The sequence below is a fragment of the Bos javanicus genome, chromosome 16 (assembly GCF_032452875.1).
Source record: "Bos javanicus breed banteng chromosome 16, ARS-OSU_banteng_1.0, whole genome shotgun sequence".
NCBI lineage: Eukaryota > Metazoa > Chordata > Mammalia > Artiodactyla > Bovidae > Bos > Bos javanicus.
In genome coordinates this window covers 5103383-5121438 of record NC_083883.1, presented here as the reverse complement: position 1 = coordinate 5121438, position 18056 = coordinate 5103383, and positions in this window count along the sequence as shown.

Here is an 18056-nt window from a genome sequence, read left to right as displayed (position 1 = left end):
AAGATCTAGCTGTACCTAAATGTAGCCCAAATCAGGGGAGGAGGTTGGAGAGGCCCTAAATATATGCTGCCAAAGGGTCTCTGGATGTATTCTGATGGAGGTTTGGGGATGATCATGAAATATATCCCTGCTGACCTCCTCCCCACTCTGACTGGTAAAACAGTCCAGAAATAAAATGAAGGAATCACACAGGTGAAGACAAAACCTCAGCTTCATAACTGAGAAGGCTGAATTAGAGAGTATGACTAGACCTATGGCCACATGTGGCGCCTCACATGTTCCCCCAATATTCTGCAGTCCCCTTGTCCAGGGAGACCCTGCTCAGAAAGAAGCAGAGGAGGGAACATCCTAAGGACAGGTGCCCTGTGGCCTGAGCCCAAGCAGGGAAGGAGTGAAGGGTAGCGAAGAAAGGAGCACAGTCCCTTCCAGGACTCACTCCAGGGCCAAGGAGAAATACGGTTACCCTAACACCGGTACTCGCTCTTTCTCGGCAGTTAATTTAGTGAACATCTTGACTTTGGGCAAGATGCCATGCTCAGACCTGCAGTGGCGGGTGGTGTTGATCTGTGGGAAAGAAGACAGGTACAAGCATCAAGAGAGTGGCACTGACGCAAGTCCGGGAGGGGAAGACAGAGGGATCCTCCTCTGTCTCTGAGACTGGGAGCTTCCTCTCGTGCTAGAGGGCAGACAGGTTAGACAGTTCCCCGTTCCTCTAACTCCTCAAAGACAGCCACAGAGATTGGAAGAGACCCCACCCATTGTGCAGTACTGTTCTCACCTCCCTGGGGCACACAAGAAAGATGCCCACAGACGGAGAGAAGGATGCAGGGGTGCGGAGGCAGAAACACCAGCTCTTCAGTCTCATCTCACCTGGGCTGGGGCTACGCAGGGCTGGGAGTTGGTCTTTCTCCCTCTGCAGAGTCACTGGGGCCTTCCTACTACCTGGCATTGACTTTTCACCTGCTTTTCTCCACAAGGTTAGAAAGAGCATAAGCTCTTTTTGCTCTTTCAGAGACAGAGGCTCAGTGGAAAGAGAACAGAATTTAGAGGCAAATGACCTGAATTCAAGTCTCTCTTCTTTGTATCTGAAAAAAGAGAGAGAGAGAAATTATACATTCAAATATCAAGGTTGAGTGAGAATTAAATGAGATAATGTTCATGAAAACGCCCCATAAACTAGAAATGATCGTGAAATAGTGAATCTTATCACGGCTAAAGCTCTGATGGCTTGCTCTTCTGCTCTGTGCCCACTACCTGGGGATCTGTCCCTGATACCAGAGCTGCCTTCCTGTCTAGCTGGGACTCTGGGGAGATGCTGCAGCCCAGTGACCTAGGAATAACTAGACAACTGAAACCCCAGCTGGGGCTTCCTCCTGGAATTACAAGGACCAGTTAGGCCTAAGGGGGCACACAAGGACTCTGTGCATAGAAATTACATAAAGTGCACACACAGCACCCAGAAAACACACACATATATGAACTCAAACACATAAGTGCAATGTGCCTGGCATGTAGTGGAAACAGAATAAATGTCTCATGGATGGATAGTAACTGGGGAGAGAGATGGGCTAAGGGAAGAACCTTAGATGGGCAAGAGATGCAGGGCCTTAAGTCCCAGTCCAGCCCTAACCAGCTGTGTAATCTCAGGCGGGTCCGGTGCCTCTCAGTCCTGTCTTTCTCATCTGTCAAACAGTGATGATAAGATCTGTCCTGCCTCCCTTTAGAACTACTGGAAGAATAAAATAGTTTTTCCCAGGACATAGAAACCCAGAGTTCAACCATCTGTAATGAACTACTTAAACAATTTTTATGGCTATGTAGAAGCACTTCAAAATCTAAAAGTCTATGCAAATAGAAAGTACTACTTTTGTTGCCATGCAAACACATGTGCCATGCAATACTATATACAAAAGACCATTTACAGACCTCAGGTACAAAGAATTGGGTTAACTATAATCCTTGATTCATGGCTGCTGCTGCAGCTGTTAAGTCGCTTCAGTCATGTCCGACTCTGTGCGACCCCATAGACAAGCCCACGAGGCTCCCCTGTCCCTGGGATTCTCCAGGCAAGAACACTGGAGTGGGTTGCCATTTCCTTCTCCAATGCATGAAAGTGAAAAGTGAAAGGGAAGTCGCTCAGTCGTGTCCGACTCTTAGCGACCCCGTGGACTACAGCCCACCAGGCTCCTCCGTCCATGGGATTTTCCAGGCAAGAGTACTGGAGTGGGGTGCCATTGCCTTCTCCATGATTCATGGCACATCCTCATCATTGAATCATTGCTCCTTGAGTCTCTGCTTTTATTATTTAACTAGTTATTAGTTTTTTGTCTTTTTGGTTTTGGGGAGGGTTTTGAGGCCTCATTTTGTGGCTTACAGGTCCTTAGTTCCTTGACCAGAAATTGAATCCAGGCCATGGTGGTGAAAGTGTCAAATCCTAACCACCAGATCACCAGGGAATTCCCCAGTTATTTTTAATAATGCAGTCTGCACCTGTGAATCCACTACCCGAAGTGAAAACTAGGACTTTGACAAAAAGCATGCATCTAACTAGGTGGTTGCTCTATTCACCCCCAACCCAATTCTGTTTTCTCTGGCCAGGATAACCATTATCTTGAATCCAGTGTTCGTCATTCTTTGGCTTTCCATTTATGTAGTTTTGTTTCATCCATTCAGCTCAGTCGGTCCGACTCTTTGCTACCCCATGGACTGCAGCACCCAGGCCTCCCTGTCCATCACCAATTCCCGGAGCTTGTTCAAACCCATGTCCATTGAGTCGGTGATGCCATCCAACCATCTCATCCTCTGCCATCCGCTTCTCCTCCCTCCTCAATCTTTCCCAGCATCAGGGTCTTTTCCAGTGAGTCAGCTCTTTGCATCAGGTGGCCAGAGTATTGGTGCTTCAGTTTCAGCATCAGTCCTTTCAATGAATATTCAGGACTGATTTTCTTTCTGTCATAAGGACACATAAAGGTGTCTGACCTTCAAAAAAGGTGAAGCTCATTGTGTCTTAAAAGGGAGATGGATATGGTGAGTTTATCAGAAAGATGAGGTTAAAATCGGGAAACATCTTGTCATAGTTCCAGAGTATTCCCCACCTCCCCATGATGAGATGGTGATGGTGATGGTGATTAATGAGTGCTTACTCTATATCCAAGACTGTGCTCAACCCTCCATTTAAATCTCATGAGGATCTGTGGTAGAGACTGCTGGTTGTTTCTGCCAGTATCCATTCCCCACTCTTTGATAGTAAAGAATCTTGAATAATTAGGTAAGTACATGACTGACTGGAATAAAAACTACACGTCCTAGCCTCCATTACAGCTGGTTGTGTTCATGACTTGTAAACGAAAGCTGTTAAGGGAAGCAGCAGACTCCTTTTCTCCTTCTCCTCCTCTTTTCTTCTCCTACTCTTTCCTCCTCTTCCTCTTTTCTCCTTCCTGGTGGCTGGAATAAAATGTAATTGCCGGGGCTACCCTGGTGGCCCGGGGGGTTAAGAATTCACCTGCCAGTGCAGGGGACACAGGTTCGATCCCCCGTCCAGGAAGATCCAGTATGACTTGGAGCAACTAAGCCCATGCACCATAACTACTGAGCCTGTGTGCCTAGAGCCCGGTGCTCTGCAACAAGAGAAGCCACCGAAATCCCACGCACCGCAACTAGAGAAAGTCTGCTTGCAGCGATGAAGACTGAGCACAGCCAAAAATAAAATAAATAAATAATAATTTTCTAAAGCAATTGCTGGAGTTTGAGCAGCCGTCTTGAATCATGAAATGGAGGCTACAGTTGAGGATGGCAGAGCAAAGGGATAGAAGGAGCCTGGCTAGACGATGGAGTCTGGATCCATTGTATTGACCCTAAACAACTCACCCAGCCTTCATGTGAAATAGAAATACATGTCCTTCTTATTACAGTAACTGGCACTCTAAGTCTTCCTTCATTAACATTCTAATCCCATTCTAACTATTACATGGCTCTATGAGGTATGTGCTGCTGTCCTCGTGTATCTGTTTTAAAATGAGGAAATTGAGTCCTTGAGAAATTGAATAATTTTCCAAGGGTTTTTCTAACCCAAAGTCCATTTTCACAGCCCCCACTGTAAATCCTGAGAAGACATACACCCACACATCCTTCTCAGTCTCAGAAACATGATATCTGCCATTTCCAGGCAGGAATGGCCTAAAGATGTATGACCTATATTTTCCATTTTAGATTAAGTTTAAATCTCCCACACCTCAATTTCCTTCGATCTTGGCCTAATCTGTTACAGAGTACAGGTCTGTGTTAATTTGCATGGCTGGGTTATTATCACAGGATTAATCATGATTCTGTGACCATCTGTCTTCTCCAGCTTCCCCTACCATGCCTTCACACCCTCAGAGAGTAAAAATTTCCTATTTTACTGTGATCTGGCATTACAAATGGATGACAGGGGTGGAAATCTATGGACGTGAACTTCCTACAGATTTTCAGAGGACATGCTTTTGATGAGATAGGATTATTCACAAGCTGTTGGACAGATATATGCACACAGATACAGATCTTTGTGTCTACTTCTGGGACACACACAATACTGCAGAAGGGAGCATGATTCACAGGAAAAGGTCTCTTCACTGAAAACTCACTCTTGGAAAGGAAAATGACTTGAGGCCAGGGAGAGATAAGCAGTCTTCATGTTGTAGTCTAGTCTTTGAGAAACTGAGAAATTCTCCAAATCAAAAATGACAGATATATAAGAATCATTAGTCACAAAAATTTCTGAACTCTCTGAAAGTGCTAGGGACTGATCCACAGAAAGAAATTTTACCCAAAGCAAATGTTGTGGGCATTACCCTGTGTGCGGACATCTCAGAGGGGAAGAAATGCTCTGCTCCCCCGCCCAGACCTGTGCCCTTGGCTGTACCCCATCCTTCGAGTGTTTCATACCACAGCAGGGAGCAGCAGGAGCTGAGGGGAAGAATAGCAATGGGAAGAGAAAGAAGGAAGTACCCAAGGGGGAACAGAAACTTGGCTTCTGCATATCAGCAGACAAAACCTGGTCCAAGGGGACTGCAGATGGGACTACTGAAGACTGCTGCTGCTGCTGCTAAGTCGCTTCAGTTGTGTCCGACTCTGTCCAGCTACCCCGTCCCTGGGATTCTCCAGGCAAGAACACCGGAGTGGGTTGCCGTTTCCTTCTCCAGTGCATGAAAGCGAAAAGTGAAAGTGAAGTCTCTCAGTCATGTCCGACTCTTCACGACCAAATGGACTGCAGCCTACCAGGCTCCTCTGTCCATGGGATTTTCCAGGCAAGAGTGCTGGAGTGGGGTGCCATTGCCTTCTCCATACTTAAGACTACAGGATGCCTAATTGTAAATTCTGTGCCTTACTATAGGAAATGAAGAGGAAAGAGGTAATTATTCCACCATAGTCAAGACAGCCCAAGACTGTTGTCCCATATTAAAAGCTGTGCCCCTCCAATTTAGCCTATGTCTGGCATGTCAGTTGCAATTCAGATGAGCGTTCAGCCTGGAGAGTAAAGTGGGGAAGGGAGAGGGATTTATCATCCAGGGACACAGCCAGGGTGTGTCAACCCAAAGGGTCACTGGTCTTCATCTGGTCACCTGCTGACCCCTGGGCTTTTTCTCCATCCCTCACTTAAGATGAGTAAATGTAGGTGGACAAGCAGGAAAGGCAGGAAGAGATGTGAGTGTGTGTGGGGGGGCTGGGTAGTGATCTTCAAAAGGTATAAAAAACAAGCAGCTTCCCACGAGACCGTAATTTTGAGGCGGCGGAGCATAGTGGAATGAAGTCTGGGTTCAAATCCTACCTCCACCACTTACCACTATAGTAACTGTGGCTCTGCGTTCTTTTTGTATAAAGACAGGGGTGAGAATATTCCCTAGATTAAATACCCAGGTAACACTTTGAGCTGTTACTGACAATTACTAATTGGCCTCTATAAATGGGACCTGTTATTATGCGGCAGGTACCTTCAACACCCATCATCTCCTTCAGTCCTCTCAACAAGGCTGTACTTAGGATTATTTCTGCTATTTCAATCACTGAAAACATTGTTGCTCAGAAAGGTGAAATACCAGACTGAAGTCATCACACTAGACAGAAAAACTGGAGTTAAGGCCCTTGCTGTTTCCACACGTCAGGGGCCATGTTACTAAATGCTCCTGTGGGTGGTCCAGCCACCTGACGCCTGCAAGACCACCCTGGGGAAACCATCCCAGGCTGTGCTCATGGCTCAAAGAAGGAAAACGTCTGCAATCATCAGATTCCAAAGACTCTCTCCCTCCAAGACCAAGAGTTAGAGGCAAAGAATAAAGTCATTTAAAAAGCAACGAATTTGGGGTCTTAGGATGTACAAGCTTTTGGGAAAGGACCTAAATATGTGACGTATGTGCTATATCCCACATTTCGTTTTGTTTTTTGCTTCTTAAGTGACAGAGGTAGGAGCTAACCTTTTCCCCCATGTTTCTCTTTAGGTTACAAAAACTATAATATCATAGAGATGAAAAGGACCTGATCTGTCAGCTTTCAGATTGTCTGCACCTGTGTGTAGACAAGTAGGTGTGTGACCTGAGAAATTTTGGGCTCAAAACTTCCGGTGCCTTCTGTACCGCAAGAGGAAGTTCTTTCTTTTACATGACCTATATAGTACACATTGTGGGAAAGTCCCTCTCATTCCTGGAAGCTCACTCACTGATGCTGGTGAGGGGTCTCCCTACACCTCTGGATAGATGTCCAGAGCCCCCGCCCCTTCTTTGGAGCGGTAAGTGCAAGAGAAAGTTGGATATGCTGGAAGAGAGAAGTCGGCATGTGGGCCGTCCTGACACCTGCACCTGCCCCCACCACAAGTCTTGCAGCCCTTTTCATAGCCACAAACCCTGACAGAGCACCACTGAAGCCCAAGGACTGTGCTAGGCTTAGGAATGCCCAGGGCACCCTGACAGACCTTGAGTGCCTGAAAAGTTACACACATATACACACGTGTGAATGCATATGATGGTTATACAGACATAACATAAAATTTGTCATTTTAACCCTTACCTAGTTCAGAGGCATTAAGTACATTCACGTTGTCGTGCAGCCATCAGCGTCATCCACCTCTAGACCTTCTCATCTTCCCAAGTTGTTTCTCTGTTCCCATTAAATAATAACTCCCCACTCCCATCCTCCTCCCGGCCCCTGGCAGCCACCACTCTACTTGCTGTCTCTATGGATTTGACTATTCTAGGAAACTCATATATGTGAAATCATACAGTATTTGTCTTCTTGACTGGCTTGTTTTACTTACCACAATGTATTTAAATTCATGTTGTAGCAGGTGTCAGAATGTCTTTTTTTTTTTTTTTCAGGGTGTGCCATCATATATATTGGGCTTCCCTGGTGGCTCAGATGGTAAAGAATCTGCCTGTGATGTGGGAGACCCGGGTTCGATTCCTAGGTCGGGAAAATCCCCTGGAGAATGAGCTATCAATCCACTCCAGGATTCTTGACTGGAGAATCCCATGGACAGAGGAACTTTCTGGATCCTGGGGTCACAAAGAGTCAGACACGACTGAGCGACTAGATGACTTGATTGTATATATATAGATACATAGATAGATAGTGAAGTCGCTCAGTCGTGTCCGACTCTTTGTGACCCCATGGACAATAGCCAACCAGGCTCCTCCATCCATGGGATTTTCCAGGCAAGAATACTGGAGTGGGGTGCTATTTCCTTCTCCAGGAGGTATATATACAGCAGCTTTTGTTTATTCATTCATCCCTCTTGATAGACACTTGCTTTGCTTTCACCCTTTGGCTAGTGTGAATAATGGTGCTATGAACATCATCTTCACCGCTCAGTTGCTCAGTCGTGTCTGACTATTTGGAACGCCATGGACCGCAGCACTGCCAGGCCTCCCTGTCCATCACCATCTCCTGGAGTCTGCTCAAACTCATGTCCATTGAGTCCAGGATGCCATCCAACCATCTCATCCTCTGTCGTTCCCTTCTCCTCCTGCCTTCAATCTTGCCCAGTATCAGTGTCTTTTCCAGTAAGTTGGCTCTTCACCCCAGGTGGCCGAAGTATTGGAGTTTCAGCTTCAACATCAGTCCTTCCAGTGAATATTCAGTATTGATTTCCTTTAGGATAGACTGGTTGGATCTCCTTGCAGTTCAAGGGACTCTCAAAAGTCTTCTCCAACACCACAATTTGAAAGCATCGATTCCTTGATGCCCAGGCTTCTTTATAGTCCAACTCTCATATCCATACATGACTACTGGGAAAACTATAGCTCTGACTGTATGGACTTTGTCAGTAAAGTAATATCACCAGCTTTTTAATACACTGTCTACATTTGTCATAGTTTTTCTTCCAGGGAGCAAGCATCTTTTAATTTCATGACTGCAGTCACTGTCCACAGTGATTTTGGAGCCTAAGAAAATAAAGTCTGTCACTATTTCCATTGTTTCCCCATCTATTTGCCATGAAGTGATGGGACCGGATGCCATGATCTTCGTTTTCTGAATGTTGAGCTTTAAGCCAACTTTTTCACTCTCCTCTTTTACTTTTATCAAGAGGCTTTTTAGTTCCTCTTTGCTTTCTGCCGTAAGGATGGTGTCATCTGCATATCTGAGGTTATTGATATTTCTCTGGACAACCTTGATTCCAGCTTGTGCTTCATTCAGCCTGGCATTTCTCATAATGTACTCTGCATAGGAGTTAAATAAGCAGGGTGGCAATATACAGCTTTGACGTACTCCTTTCCCAATTTGGAACCTGTCCATTCTTTCATGTCTGGTTCTGACTGTTGCTTCTTGACCTATGTACAGGTTTCTCAGGAGGCAGGTAAGGTGGTCTGGTATTTCCATCTCTTTAAGAATTTTCCATAGTTTGTTGTGATCCACACAGTCTAAGGTTTTAGCGTAGTCAACGAAGCAGAAGTAGATGTTTCTGAAATTCTCTTGCTTTTTCTATGATCCAATGGATAAGGAAATGGCAACCCATTCCAGTATTCTTGCCTGGAAAATTCCACGGACAGAGGAGCCTGGCAGGCTACAGTCTGTGGGGTTGCAAGAGTCGGACACAACTGAGCGACTAAGCACACACACACACAGTGGATGTTGACAATTTGGTCTCTGGTTCCTCTGCCTTTTCTATATGCAATTTGTACATCTGGACGTTTTCAGTTCACATACTGTTGAAGCCTAGCTTGAAGGATTTTGAGCATTACCTTGCTAGCTATGAACACGGGTGTACAAATAACTGTTTGAGTCCCTGCTTACAACTCTTTTGGGTATATACCCGGAAGTTGAATTGCTAGGTAATGTGGTAGTTCTACATGAAATTCTTTAAGAACTGTGATGCTATTTTCCATAGCAGCTGCATCATTTTACATTCCCATCAGCAATGCATAAGAGTTCCAATTTCTCTACTTAGCTAACACTTGTTATTTTCTTGGTGTTTTGTTTTTGCATTTTGGTGATAGCCATCCTAATGGGTGTGGCGTTGAGAGAGTTTAAGCATGAGGCTTCTCGACTCACTAACAAGAGAGAATCATCTGAAAGTTCTCACCAAAGAAATGGCATTTGACCTAGGAATCTAAAGATAGGCAAGAATTCTCCAGGCAGAGGAGGAGAAAGGGGTAACATCAAACAATGGAGCAAAGGGAGAGAAGAAATGGCACGGCCTCTTCTGAAGCAGCAGGTGGTGAGCATGGGGTGTGTAGGGGAGGGTGCCAAGCTGTGAGGTGACAGGCAGGCTTAAGGGCTAACACTCTGCTAAGGCTTTGGACTTTGGACAACAGGAGCCATAAGTGATATTATGTGAAAGTGCTGCACAAGCTTCAACAAGGATAAAAATGCAGGAACCTGGGATGAAAAAGAAAGAAATGTTTTTAAAGAAACAAATGTACTAAGTGAAGTCGCTCAGTTGTGTCCAACTCTTTGCGACCCCATGGACTGTAGCCCACCAGGCTCCTCTGTCCATGGGATGTTCCATGCAAGAGTACTGGAGTGGGTTGCCATTTCCTTCTCCAGGGGATCTTCCCAACCCAGGGGTCGAACCCAGGTCTCCCGCATTGCAGGCTGACGCTTTACCATCTGAGCCACACAGGAAGCCCCACCTGGAAATTGGAGGCAGCTTCTGGCATCTATAAGGATGGGTCCCTGGGGTGCTAGCTCTGGCCAGCCCCTCCACATTGGCCCTGAGTGCATAGGCACCCGAATGTCTCCCCTCTGTCATCCTCTCCTCTCAACTGTCCATTAATCCATTGGATAGGAGAGTGGACTTCCAGGCTGGGATGGACCACTGCGCTTAGCAATGTGTCGCCTCATAGATCAAGATTCCAAGTGGTTCAGATGCTCAGAAAATCTCCCTGAGCAGCCACCGCCTCTGACAGCCTCTTCTGAGCCTGAAGTCAGGCCCAGATGTGGCCTCCCCAACGCGACTACATCAGTCTCCCTTCTGCCCTGAAGAGAGGACCAAAGGGCTCTTCTTTATATTCAACACGTAGAAGATTTACAAAAGTACAGAATAGTCTCTCTCTCTCTTCTGGAGACTTTAACACATCCGCATGGTACCCAGCGTAGGGACCCTGAAGGCCATGTAATAAACAGCTCTGTCCTGCTTGAAGCCCTCAGCCACCCAGTTCTCCGCCCGTTCACCGGTGCATCCTTCCAGCGGTATTTGAGCCAGGCCAACCTTTCACTTAGGAACTGGCATGGATTGGGTTTGGCCTGAATCCCAGGACATCAGATCCTCAACTCCAAAGCCATGCTGTCAAGCAGGAAGCCCTGGACCCACCGTGTCACCTGAGTCCGGAGGCCTGGACAGCGTGGGGCCTTCGCTCTGAGCTTCCTGGGATCATGTCATCCTTTTCCCTCTGAGGTTCTCCTAGCTTCTGTAGGGAAGGAAAGGAAGCAGGTGGGGACGGCCTGGGGCGGGAGTGGATATACAGCAGGGAGGAGGCTGAGGCCAGGCCGGGAAGTGGCGAGATGGGCTGAGCTCTGGTCCAAGAGGCGAGGCCTCTGAGGCTGGCCCCCCGGCCGCTCCCCTGCTGTCTGCAGAGCCATCTGGGGCCAAGACCCCGGTCACTCAGACGGAGCCCGTCATGCGGGCAGCCATCCCCTGGGCCTTCCCCAGACAGGCTGGGCCGAGCAGGGGTGTTTCTTCCAGCCCCGGTGTCATCACGGCTGGCCTGCCGGCATCACTCTCTAGGGAATCCGGTTCTCGTTCACACCAAGAAGTGTGACGACGGAGCCGCGGGGCCCTCCTCCAGCTCCCCAAGGGAGTGTGGGGGGACCCGGGGCCTGGAAGGAGAGATGCTGCGTGGGGAGACCGGTGGGCGTCCCCACTGGGACGGGTCAGGGGAGGGATCCTCCTCCAGCTCCCCCAGGGAGTGTTGGGGGGGGAGGACCTGGGGCCTGGAAAGAGACAGGGGCTGCGTGGGGAGACTGGTGGGTGTCCTCATTGGGACGCGTCAGGGGTGGGCCCGGCAGAACTCCAGGGCGGCCTGCGCCAGGACATGGGGGACCGTCTTCCCCAGAGCTGGGAAAAGAGAGCCAGGGCAAGGAGCCAGGAGGAACTGGAGGCAAGGTGACTCCCCCTGTTTTGTGCTCCGCTCCATGTTAGGGACAGAGACCTGGGCGGCAGTGCAGCCTCTGGGGAGATGCGTGTCCCGCAGGCTCGGTTCCACCCCCAGTGACATGCCCAGTGCCGGCCCCTGAACACAACACTCACTCGTGCTGGGCAGACGGAATGCAGGATGGTGCCTGCCACTCAGAGATAGACGGAGGCCGTAAGGATCACGCCCATTGATCAAGTGCTTACTGTGTTCCCGACGTGGTTCTAAGTGCCCACCGTATGTTGACTCAATGAGTTCTCACAAGAGCCCTACAAGGTAAGTATTACTAATACCTTTTCAGGAGCCCAGGTGAGGAAACTGAGGCCCCGTGTACTTAACTGACTTAACTTAAGGACTTGGAGTGGAGATCTGAAGGCAGGAAGCTGGGACCCAACCCAAGACAGGGAACAGGGAGAGGGGCCCACCCAAAGGCAGATGAGCCTGGGGCGTAAGACTCTTTGTTAGAGTTTTCTCTCTGATCAGGTGCCCGGCTATGACCTCACCCCAACCCCAGACCTGAGTGGGTGCCACTGGACCCTGTTTTAGGCTTGGAAAAAGTCACGATGAGACAGTTATGTTTTTCCCACATTGTAATGCCAATAATCCATTCATTTGGATCGAGATCTTAGTCCATTAACGGTGCTGGGAGGAGAAGCAGAGTGCACCATCCTGCTCTCTCTTCACTTCTCTGCTCCCCGTCCTGATGCCTTTTCTCTGCTCTTCCCTCTGCATTTTTCGGAACACTGTCCAGATGCGGGGGCATATGCGAAACGCCAGCTTGCTTCATATGCTCCCCACACAGCTGCCAGCTCTTTTCCCCCTGGGAAGTGGAGCTAACAAGGCCGTCTGAGAATCAGGTCATTTCTACTGTTATTCAGAGTTTCCAGGGGCCCTGGTGCTGCAAGTGGAAATGTCAACATGGGGCCATTACATTGCCCCATGCCCTGTTCTATGACTACCGTTTATCCTCAATCGATTCCTGAGAACGACAAAGGATGTGAATAATCAGCCGTGCGGATGGAGTGTGGGGCAGCCAGGCCAGAGGAGGAAGCAGAGCTCCCCTGAAGGGAGAGGGAGGAAAGACCTCTGGCTCAGGGAATGTCGGCTCTGGGGATGCAACGGGCTCCCGAGAAAGGCATCAGGCTCAGACCTGGCCTCAGCAGATAAGGTGTGTGTGCAGAGAGACCAATTAATCGCTGGACGTGTCCTTTACCATCTGACAGCTGTGGGAAGCCCTGTCTAGGAAATGGGGAAGGAAGCCGTAAGAAAGGACCCTGAGGATATCACGTGAAGTGTGAAGAACAGGCTTTAGAATAAGGTTGAAAGATCGCAAGTCCTGGAAACCAGTTATTGAAAGACACTCCTTGTCTCACACGCACGCACACACACACACACACACACACACACACTGGAGGCTGACAGGGGCTGCGGCAGAGCCCATTTTCTTTGGCTTCTTTGCCTTTGGGTCTGGCTGAGAAGACGGGGCTAGGCATGTATCACTGGTCATTTTAGACAGTTTCACTTCCTGTTTCTCATGCAGAAAACATAATAATCATCATAATGATAATAATAGTTCCTCAGGCTTGCCACTGCCTCCTATTTATCTAGGGCCTCCCAGAAGTGCGTGTATAAGTGGGAGGGAGAGGGCACAGCTTATCCGCTCTATCAGTCAACAGCTGGGGGTGGAGGCAGGCATGGAGGTGAGCGTAGGGGATAGGAATTACCAACAGAAATTATTAAACTCTTTTTTTCCAAGAAGAGAAATCTTAAATGGGTTGGTACTTCCCCAGATGGTTATTCTCACCACAGGGATGTTTGTAAACCCCTTCTCCCAGGGTCCTCCAAAAATCAGTCCTTCCCTTTTCAGCCCCAGGTATGTTCCAGTCTAGGAAATTCCTGTGATCCGAGGCCCAGAGACCTTCAGCTGACTTCCTAGAGTCACACAGCAGGAAAGATAGGACCGGACCAGTTTTCTTGTCCATCCACTAAAAGCCATAACCAAGAAGGGAATTTCCAACTCTATGGGGAACTTGCAAAGTTGTTAGGAAAAACCACAACTATTTCTGCTAAGGAAAAAATATGCAGTCCTCCGCAGGCCTGAAACCCCAGGACAGTAAGAGACAGCTCTGCTTACTGGGAATGGGTTGGACCATCCAAGATCAGGACGGGGCAGGGGGGAAGGAACAGCTTCCAGACTTTGATCACAACGGAGGTTCGTGGAATAGAAGTGTCAGGCCAGTATTTTAATTTTTTACCACAAGTCAAAGGAGCTGTGCTCCAACGGAGCACAGAGGTTGGGCACTTGATAGGCTCTGGGGACTCAGATGGGAGTGGAGGGAAGCGGGGGAGGGAGCCATTACCCTGATGACAGTAGTGACTTGTCCTTCCTTTCATCCCGCCCTCCCCTTGGGGATCTGAGGACACACAGAGGGAGGGAGGAAACAGGTGGCTCAAGAGTCTCTTCCATATGAACAAAAAAGAAGGCAGGTAAAGAAAAAAATTAAACCACCAGAGAGAACCTCTAATTTTGAGTTAAGATAAAAAAAAAAGCTTCCGCTCAGACGCAAAGACACACACAGACACACATCCCACACAGATGCACCCCGAAGCACTATTTAGCTACACTAGGGATGAGAGGATGTGAGATCATGCATTTATTTATTGTGGTATTTATTATTGTGGAGTTTCTTTTTCCCCCAAGGACAATCATAAGCCTGGGGCTGGATGGTGAGTGCCAGTCTAACAATGTGAATATGAGAAGCTAACTGCAACCCTGTGAATAATCAACCTGAGGCTGTCAGGTGAGGAATCCACATGGGGAGGGAATAATACTAACCCTAAACACGCACACGGCCATCATTGTGTGCCAGACACTATTCCGAGCTCTTTGTATATATTTGCTTATTTACACTCACAGCAAGCCTGTGAGATAGGCTGCAACCCTTATAATCCACATGCTTCTCATCCACGCTCATTTTAACCCTGGCTGTCCTCAGTAAATTATCCAGAAATTATGAAGAATTTCCAGAGAGCAACCGCAGAGCATTAAGCCAAATATGGAGTTCCGAAAGCACAGGTCCCTGTGTGAACACACAGGTCACACACCCCTGAACCTGGCCCTGCAGAGATCCACCACCTGCCCCCAAACCCTTGCATGGAACAATTGTGCTGTCTTCTGTGATGTGACTCTGGTTTGTGCCCTAGTCCTGAACAAGGAAACAGAGTGAGAAAAGCACATTGCATCCCATGGACATCATACGGCTTTGTTGAAGAAGGTATCTCAAGTTTGGTTTCCAGACTTGACCCGGCTCAGGGGTCACTCACCAGTTCATGGCCTGTTAGGAACCAGGCTGCACAGCAAGAGGTGAGTGGCAGGGTGAGCGAGCAGAAACTTCGTCTGTATTCGCGGCCGCTCCCCGTTGCGCACATCACCCCCTGAGCTCCTTATCCTGTCAGATCAGCAGGGGATTAGATTCTCGTCGGAGCAGGAACCCTCCTCTGAACTGCACAGGCGAGGGATCTCAGTTGCTCATGCCTTACGAGAGTCGTCCTGAAACCATCCTCCCCATTCCCTGGGACCATGGAAAATAATGGTCTTCCGTGAAGCCAGGCCCTGGCGCCAAAAGCTCTGAGGACCGCGGATCTAGTTGAATTTTAAGGTCTCTCCCAACGACGCTGTATTAGATATGTCCTTCCATTCTCCCCTCTCCTTACATCCCGCGTCCCGTTGGTTGGCAGTCCTTGCTGCTTCTATCTCTGCGAGGCCTCCTGTATCCTGCCCTCTTTTCCATCTCCCCTGCCACCGCCCTAGTTTTCCCTCGCCTAGAATATCCCAGTAACTGGCTAACTAGATGCCTTGCTTTCAGCCCCGGGTGTTTCCAATCCATCCTTCACTCTGCTGGTTACTCTTGGGCTTTTACTAGTCACTTTCGAGAACGGGCTCTCCCCTCTGTCGCACACTTCTCCAGGTGGGTACTCTGTTCTCACTCACCCAGGCCTCCCTCAGTAGCTCTGAGGAGGGCAGCCTGTGCCTTCTGGCTGCTTCCTCAGTGCCTCCTTTGCATGTCTCTTCTTTTCCTTCAGAGAAGGCAACGACACCCCGCTTCAGTACTATTGCCTGGAAAATCCCATGGATAGAGGAGCCTGGTAGGCTACAGTCCATGGGGTCGCAGAGAGTCTGACACGACTGAGCGACTTCACTCTCACTTTCTTTTCCTTCAGGCCCATGTTCTGAGCCATAGCTCAGCCTCTTGAACTCGCAATCAAGAGAGCTGCCTTCCGTCTAAATTCCAGAGGAAAGCATGACTTCCAGAGTTCTGTCTCCTATTACCACCAAATGGTGGCCAGCTAGAAAAGTTAGGAAGATCTGCCTCCCAGAGGATCAAGAATGACCAGTAATGATAAGTGATGGAGAGGGCTAATCATTGTTTCTTGCTTAGGACTGTTGTTCAGTAACAAAGTCGAGTCCGACTCTTTGCGACCCCATGAACTGTAGCATGCCAGGCCTTCCTGTCCTTCACTGCCTCCCAGAGTTTGCTCAACCTCAGGTCCATTGAGTCGGTGATGCCATCCAACCATCTCATCCTCTGTCATCCTCCTTCTCCTCTTGCCTAGCACCAGGGTCTTTTCCAATGAGAGGGCTCTTCACACCAGGTGGCCAAAATATTGGAGTTTCAGCTTCAGCATCAGTCCTTCCGGTGAATAGGCAGGGTAGATTTCCTTTAGGATGGACTGGTTTGATTGCTTTGCAGTCCCAGGGACTCTTAAGAGTCTTCTCCAGCACCACAGTTTGAAAGCACCAGTTCTTCAGTGCTCAGCCATCTTTATGGTCCAACTCTCATATCCATACATGCTGCTGCTGCTGCTACTAAGTCACTTCAGTCATGTCCAACTCTGTGCGACCCCATAGACCCACCAGGCTCCCCCGTCCCTGGGATTCTCCAGGCAAGAACACTGGAGTGTGTTGCCATTTCCTTCTCCAATTCATGAAAGTGAAAAGTGAAAGTGAAGTCACTCAGTTGTGTCCGACCCTTAGTGACCCCATGGACTGCAGCCCACAAGGCTCCTCCATCCAAGAGATTTTCCAGGTGAGAGTACCGGAGTGGGTTTCCATTGCCTTCTCCTATCCATACATGACTACTGGAAAAACCATAACTTTGACTATATGAACCTTCATTGGCTAAGTGATGTTTCTGCTTTAAATATGCTGTCTAGGTTTGTCATAGCTTTTCTTTCCAGAAGCAAGCATCTTTTAATTTTGTGGCTGCAGTCACCATCCGCAGTGATTTTGGAGCCCAAGGTAATAAAATCTCTCACTGTTTCCACTTTTTCCCCATCTATTTGTCATGAAGTGATGGGACTGGATGCCATGATCTTAGTTTTTTGAATGTTGAGTTTTAAGCCAGCTTTTTCACTCCCTTCTTTCATCAAGAGGCTCTTTAGTTCCTCTTTGCTTTCTGCCATTAGAGTGGTATCATCTGCATATCTGAGGTTGTTGATATTCTCCTGGCAATCTTGATTCCAGCTTGTGAGTCATCCAGCCTGGAATTTTGCATGATGTACTCTGTATAGAAGTTAAATAAGCAGGGTGACAATACACAGCCTTGACATACTCGTTTCTCAATTTTGCATCAGTGAGTTGTTACATGTCCGGTTCTAACTATTCGCTTCCTGACCTGTATACAGGTTTCTCAGGAGGCAGGTAAGATGGTCTGGTAATCCCATCTCTTTAAGAACTTTCCACAGTTTGTTGTGATCCACACAGTCAAAGGCTTTAGTGTAGTCAATGAAGCAGAAGTAGATATTTTTTGGAACTCCCTTGCTTTTTCTATGATCCAACAGATGTTGGCAATTTGATCTCTGATTCCTCTGCCTTTTCTAAATCCAGCTTGAACATCTCAGTTCATGTACTGTTGAAGCCTAGCTTGAAAGATTTTAAGTAGGTTAGCCTGGCTTCAATCAGAAAGATAAAGAGATCTGACTTCCATAACCTTCACTATCCATCACAAAGTAACTGGCAGCTCATGATTGTTTTAAAGAGCACTGGTCTTGATCGCTACTTTAGGTGAAGAAGCCCCAGTCAGAGATGCTTTACCTCAACATCTTTAAAAGTCATACTGGTACCCTGATCCCATTTTAAGACTAACCTAAAATACCTTGGGTCCAGAATATAACAACCTCCCCATGCCAGTGAAGATGCACTCGGCTGGAAAGGTAACTGTGTTTTACCGTACTGTGCTTTGTTGTGCAGCTGTGTCCGACTCTTTGCGACCCCATGTACTGTAGCCCACCAGGCTCTTCTGTCCATGGGGATTCTTCAGGCTAGAACACTGGAGTGGGTTGCCATGCCCTTCTCTAGGGGATCTTCTCAACCCAGGGATCAAACCCAGGTCTCCCACATTGCAGGTGGACTCTTCACCATCTGAGCCACCAGGGAAGCCCAAGAATACTGGAGAG